A 7,775-nucleotide genomic window follows, 5' to 3' on the forward strand; every position below is an offset into this window, starting at 1 on the left:
ATTAGAATAGAATAGTTCTGTGTGTATTGCTATATAATTTAAAAATGAACTTTCTTATATTATTGATTTACTGAACTTAAAGGGGTTGTTCACCCAAAAATAAAAGTTTACTCACAATTTACTCTCCTGCAAGTGGTTGCCGTCCAGTTTTGGAGTCATTGGACTTTCTCTCTGTCAGATTTCGGATAGCTTCTAAATTTTTGCATAGTTTGGCTTCTCATTATTTACCTACAATTTTAACCTTTTGCATGACTATTTGCAATCAATAATCCTCTGATTATGGTCTTTTAGTTGTACCCCCTACACTGTAAAAAAAATGCTGGTTTCCACACAATCAATTTGTGTTGGGACAACATGAAGGAATTAAGTTAACTTATCTTAAGGCCCAAGGTGATTTTTACATGCATTTTTATTTCTCTTTGCTCTTTGCAATTTTTTATTTTTCTTTAGGCTTATTTGAACCTAATTAGAATAAAAATCTAAGTATCATCTTTTGATATGATGTGCTGTTAGAGAAAAATTATGTCCATATATGTGGACTCGTGGTCCGCATTTACAGAAAACACTTTTTCCTGAATGTTTTTTGAACTTGCTTTGACTATCAGAGAGTAAAAACAACATTTTTTTGGACATTTTGGACAGTAAAAAATATATTTTTTTTACATAGGTACAGGGGTTTGGTTGGGTGCACAATATTGTATGAATTTAAAGCGACAGTCGCCAAAATGGCACAATTTGGATCAAAGCCCAAAAGGGGCAGTTTCAAAGGTATAAGAACATAGTGTCCACAGGGTCTTAAAACGTCTTACATTTTAAAAAACAGCTCTTTTTCGGCGGAGGAAGTTAAAAATATCCGACTTCCTGTTGGGTTTGAGATTTCACTCTAAGAGACTTTTTTTGTAGGTATTGGCATGATTTATTTATGTGCCAATTTTAGTACGTGTGCGTGAATCATAGCTCGAGGGTCAGTCCGTCAAAAGTGCATTGGTGGCGCTGTCGAGGCATTTTGCCACACCCACTTCTGAAACGTATAACAAATGTACATTTTTTGGCATGTGAGTTTTTTGGCATGTTTAGACCCTCGAAATCGTGATTTATTCTGGAGAAGAAGAAGAAGAAACGGAGCAATTCCAATAGGGCCTACACACTGTTCTGGTGCTTGGTCCCTAATAACAACGCAATATATCCCATTACATTTTCCTACAGTTATACAAAAACTAATTTACAGAATAAACGGAGAGCAGACATAATATTTATAAATAGGATGAAACTTAAGGTTTGATAGCTGAAACACATCCGGTTGAATAGTTATAGAGTTATATAGATGTACGGTATATGCTACATAATATAGAGTTAGATGCTCAATGCATTTGGACCAAATGTCAACAAATATATCTTTCTGTAAATTAATCATTAGAAAAAAACTAAGAAACTAAAAAAAAAATCACTTTTCACATATATTTCACTTTGAGTGCAGTAAATCTAGAATATAAGAAGCTTTTTTTGTCTTCATGATATTCTGATTTTTGAGGTGCGTCTGTGTGGAGAGATTGGCCTTATGAACAGTAATGATGCGTATGTTTCTTCTGAAGTGATTTTGGAGGTGTTCTCTCTGGAATGGGCTTATGCACAGTTCTGAATGTATGGTAGAGGCAGATGTGGCTTTCTGTGGATTCGCTGGGTCAGTGGGAGAGAAATCCTCCTGCTCTATTGGAGGTTACAGCCTTATTCTTCAGCTAACATGCAGCTCTGACACTTCTTTGGCAGGAGCTCATCACTGAGCTAATTGCATGTATGCGGTGCAAGTCTGCTTCAGAATAAGCCTGCTTCTTTATCTTTTGTGTGTGTGTGGAGGCACAGGAAGAAGTTTTCAGTGCTGATAACATTCTTAACAGGGTGATTTTAGGCTTTTTCTATGAGGATTTGTTGCAAGTCGAGCAACAGCAATCTAACAAATATTGTTTCTATATAGAATATGCTTTTTTTCATTTATATTATCCTTCCAAAGTAAGGTGAGAAGGAAAGATAGAAAAAAATGAAATCAGTACATTCATTCACCAAGGATGCACTGTAAAAAATATCTGTTAATGAACAGTTTCCATATTTTCTGATTCACAGTTGTTTTTTTTTTATGGATATAAATTGCAATAAGAGACCTTGATATTTCTCTGTCGACTTTTGATGTTGAAAATTCAACACTGCTGTTTAACAAAGTGATTTTTATTGATATTTTAGTAGTTTGAAATAGGGTTGGGCGATGTCAACCAATTTGGCATCGTACGTTGTGAAACATGGCGATGGACTATCATCGTCGTAGGCGGCGCTGAATTAATTATTTATGAATAATTAATTAATTCAAAACTAATTAATTATTTGTAGTCTACCGTTTCAACTACCTGACCCGCATGGTCTTTGTTTTACCCATAACCAAATCATAAATAAATGAGGATAAGTTACACACAAATTACCACCTGTCAATCACTTTTTCTCTGTGACTCTTGCATGAATAGGCAGAGTGGTCTGTGTTGTTATAATGGCGTCGTCAAACTTGGTTGGTATAAAAGGTGCACAACCAACAGAAACCAGCCAAGAGTATCTGAGGTTTTTATTTCGGTCACAGACGCATGCTTTGAGAGTCTTTCTGACTGAACGAATTAAATATGTGGTTTTCCAGCAAGGCAACCTGGGGTCTGAAATATAATTGGGTAAGCTGGCATTGGGCAGGTTAAAAAACGTAAACAAGACTCCGGCATGTGCGTTCCGGCACGGAAAACACATTTTCAAAGCAGAATATCTGACTTTAGCATTGTTTTTCAGATAAACAAGAATGTTCACTTAGCATGTTTCTTAAATATCTGCAAACATATCATGGTATTAATATCCTTTAGAAGAGTCAAAAACTTAAAGGTGCTGTATGTAAAATATTATTCTGGGATGTTTCAAACTAAAAAAAAAACAAATACATTTAACTTGAGTAAATGATGTTGCCAGTAGGCATATATACATGTTTATCAACAAAATCCTCCAAAGTATTTTTAAAACCCAAAGGTGCTTCATACTGTATGTATTTATACTTTTTAAGAAAAGGTTTATCTCCTACCAAATCTGATTGATTGATTCATCCATTCATTCATTCATTGTATTTTGAGGTTCTTAAAGCACTTGAAAGGTTGTTCTTTTATTAAAAACTATGCAGTTTTAGAAAATTGTATGTATCTTTTCTGGGCCAAAATAGACCTGATTTTGTGAAAACAACTTTAAATGTGCCATATAAATATTACAATTGTAAATGCTTTTTTATTCACATGTAATATCTTGCATGCTTCAAGGAGAGAGTTTAAAAAGTTGATCAGATTGTGATAAAGGACGGGTGCAGAATTTTTCTATATATTTGACCAAAAAAATGTATACTATTATTATAATCACCTGCTCAGGTACCCTCAGTCAATATGTGGCTGAGCCAGGCAACAACACTTTTACCACTTAAAAAACTAATCTTTTGATTTGTCAAAATGCATTTGATCCACTTTCTAGAACTTTCTTAAGGATGCTCCATGACTAGTCTTTTGTCTTCTAATCTTTGTTTCTAATCTTTTTTTTATTTCTGTTTTTGCACCTAAGAATTTGTACACAATTGAATGTGTAACAAACTTATATACGTGTTCTTACGAGATATCAGTACTACAGTGGTTTAATCCCTTAACTGTCAACACCACCACTGTTTATATTTTTCAGTTTTTGTCATGTAAGAAGAGTAATAGATCAGAACCCATTTACTGTTACCCTTTAACCTGTGGGCCCACTTGTAGTTACATTTATAAAAACAATTATATTGTCATCTAAACATAAAGTAATCATAACAAACTATATATCATTTGAAAGCTTAAAATATCTAATTTCCATATTTGGTGACTGATTTTTGAGAATTATTACTGAGCAACAGTTATTTATTTATTTGCGACAAGAATACTCATCAGAGTGATAAAACATTACTTTGCTACAGCAATCCACATGTAAATTGTTTTTGTTTTTAGAGGGAAATTTTAGATCAAATACCACCAAACTGCCCATACGTCATTCAAATTTGATTTCTACTTTAAAAATATTGTCAAAAGTTTGTAAAAAATATAGTTCATATTCCTCAAAACATACATTAAAATAGAGGATGCTCTTATATGGTCACCAAAGGGTACTGCACACAGCAAAATGTTACTGAAAGCTCATTTTTGAGGTGTCGAATTAAAATTTTGGATTACAATTTTATCAGATATTTAGCTTTGATTTTATGTCAATTTTAGGCTAAAATGTTTTTTGTTAAATATATATTTCATGTAATAAAAAAATACCATAGTATTAATTAATTTACCCTATTTTGACTGATTTAAGGGCGACACAATCGCTCAGTGGCTAGCACTGTTGCCTTTACAGCAAGAAGGTCGCTGATTCGAGCCCCAGCTGTGTTAGTTGGCGTTTCTGTGTGGAGTTTGCATGTTCTCCTGTGTTTGCGTGGGTTTCCTCCGGGTGCTCCGGTTTCCCCCACAGTCCAAAGACATCCAGTATAAGTGAATTAGATAAGTTGGCCTTAGTGCATGTGTGTGTGTGTGTGTGTGAATGAGTGTGTATGGGTGTTTCCCAGTGCTGGGTTGCAGCTGTAAGGGCATCTGCTGCTTAAAACATATGCTGGATAAGTTGGCAGTTCGTTCAGCTGTGGCTACCCCTGATGAATAAAGGGACTAAGCCAAAGAAAAATTAATGATTGACTGATTTAAAAATTTATATTGAGCGATTAAAAAAAAATCAAATAAAATAAACATTTATTGTTTTATTATTTTCATAAACGTAAAGGCACATAACTTTTATTTTATTTAACTTTTTGAACAATTTAAAATCGAATATGTCTTCTTTAAAATGGGACCAAGCTTAAATCTATGGAGCAAAGTTTGGCAGTCATTTAAGTTGAGCGAGCCATTTTCATGTGTTCAAAAAGTGGCGGTGACGGTGAAAGAGTTAATCGAGAAAAAAAAAATTGATCATACTTTGTCTGAGCTTCAGTGCAGCTCAAGTGGTGTCACGGAGATGTATTATTATGACCTTCATTCAGTGAGATAAATGTAAGCTGGTCAGGCTCCAGTGCTTTGGTTCTGGCTGTACTTCACAGCTTTATTAAATCAGCAGGACTGCTCGCTTATTAGACATCCTGCCTGTAGTGTTCCAAGGTGATTTTAGTGCTTAGTACACCTCAGCTCTGATAGTTTTTGCTGACACTTTTAAATTTTATTTTAAGCTCTGGTTGCTGGCCATATATCAAACAGTTTTCCATCAGTGAGAAGAGGGTTTGTTGTTGTTCTGTAGCATTTTTTTTTTTAATATGACACACATACTTCAGAAAATGTTCTTCAGAACCATCTGGCCAAGCCGCGTTGGGCTTTGTTTCAACACTGCTGATGTTTTTCTGAAATGACTGAAGCAATTAGGTGTTTGATCATTGAAATAAACTGTCTGTCCGTAGTTTGTTGTGGAATATGATGGATTAGACCTTACAGATCCTCATATGTGTCTGTGTGTTATTATTGAGGATTTTTGTGCACGATTTTGATTGTAAGCCTTTATCAAAGGAGTTTTTTTCAAAGTAAAAGTCCTAGTTTATTATGCTGCTTTCTAACAGTTTAATTAGGAAACCTCAAACATGTACTTGTAAAGCTTTTACATTTTCAGTAATGAAAAATATAGAAATCTTAAGCAAATCTTTAAAAATATAAAGAGCTGAAAGGTCAAATAGAGGCTTTTTCTATAAGATTGTTTTTCCTAAGTGCAAAAAACTCATGCATCTTATTGTATCTTTTACTGTAAAAATAGTTTATAAATCAAAAAATCTTGTCAGACATATTTAAAACAAAAATTATTTGATAACTCATGACAAAATAGGTTTTAAAATCTTTTAATATTTTCCAATATCATTTAAACCATTACAGGGTGTCCACAGGGTCTTAAATAAATTGTGTCTTGTAGGTCTTAAATCATTGTAACCAGGTCTTAAGTTTCTTATGTCCATGTAAAGCTACCTAATCGGATCACCAATTTATCAAAATAGAACTTTTAACAAAACTCTATTTCTAATTTACCAATATAGTTTAATTATGGTTCTTACAAACTTAAAAAGTTCTCTGCTTAAAAGTTCTCAGTGTATTTATAGTCCATATATGGTGAGGACGCTGACCTGGACAGACTGTTGTGCGAACATTTAGTTCATTATAGTTTTTAAAGCGTAAATTTTAAAGATACGTTATGTTGAAAAATGTTTATGCATACAACTAGGGTTTGCTTGTTTTGATGATTTATTTAAAACATGTGGCTAAGAAATAACTAATTATAATATAATATAATATAATATAATATAATATAATATAATATAATATAATATAATATAATATAATATAATATAATATAATATAATATAATATAATATAATAGCACTGTCATCTCACAGCAAGAAGGTCGCTGGTTCAAGCCCCGGCTGGGTCAGTTACATTTCTGTGTGGAGTTTGCACGTTCTCCCTGTGTTGGCGTAGGTTTTCTCCGGGTGCTCCGGTTTCCCCCACAGTCCAAAGACATGTGAATGTCTAAATTGTCTGTACTGTATGTGTGTAAATGAGTGTGCATGGATGTTTCCCAGTGATGGGTTGCAGCCAAAAGTGCATCCGCTGCTTAAAACATATGCTGGATAAGTTGGCAGTTCATTCCGCTGTGGCGACCCCTGATTAAAAAACGGACTAAGCCAAAAAGAAAATTAATTAATGAATGAATGAATAAAAAAGTCCTGTATAAATCTGTAATTCCATTCATTATGGTCTTAAAAAGGTCTTAAAAGTCTTATATTTGGCTTTGTGAAACCTGCAGAAACCCTGCATTAGGTTTTATCCAAATTTCATTAAGAACTATTTAATAAGTTAATAAAATGAAAAAAAAAATTATTCTTATACAGTTGAAGTCAGAATCAATATTTCCCAAATTGTGTTTATTTTCACAGTATGTCTGATAATATTTTTTTCTTCTGGAGAAAGTATTGTTTTCTTTTATTTTGGCAAGAATAAAAGCAGTTTTTATTTATAAAAAAAACATTTGAAGGTCAATATTATTTGCCCCTTTAAGCTATATAAAAATCTTCTCGTTAAACAGATATTAGGGAAAAGAAAATAAACAGGGGGGCTAATAATTCTGACTTCAACTGTGTGTGTGTGTGTGTATACATGTATATCTTTAATTTTACATAAATCTAGTTGCAATGAATGATTTTGGAACATTATTTTACCCATATATATATTTTTTTTTCCACAAAAGTTATTTGAATCTTTCTATGCATGTGAAATTCCTTTACAATTTAAATATAAATTATCCAGACTTTAATGGAGGTCTAGTCTTTAACCCAAGCAGTGTTTTTATTCCTTGAATGAAATATACCAAATGAGTGTTCAATATATATAATTTTCAATGTTTAAAACATTAGTATTTTGTTTATTTGTTCACCAAAATACAAACTTGTATTTTCATCTAGCTTTTGTCAGTGTTCATTTTAGTTTTATTCAGTCATTTTCTTTTCGGCTTCGTCCCTTTATTCATCAAGTATCGCCACAGCGGCATGAACCGCCTACTTATCCAGCATATGTTTTACACTGCGGATGCTCTTCCAGCTGCAACCCGATATTGGGAAACATCCATAAACACCCATTCACACAGAGACACTACGGCCAATTTAGTTTATTCAATTCACCTATATC

Source organism: Danio aesculapii, chromosome 19 (assembly GCF_903798145.1).
Source record: "Danio aesculapii chromosome 19, fDanAes4.1, whole genome shotgun sequence".
Lineage (NCBI taxonomy): Eukaryota > Metazoa > Chordata > Actinopteri > Cypriniformes > Danionidae > Danio > Danio aesculapii.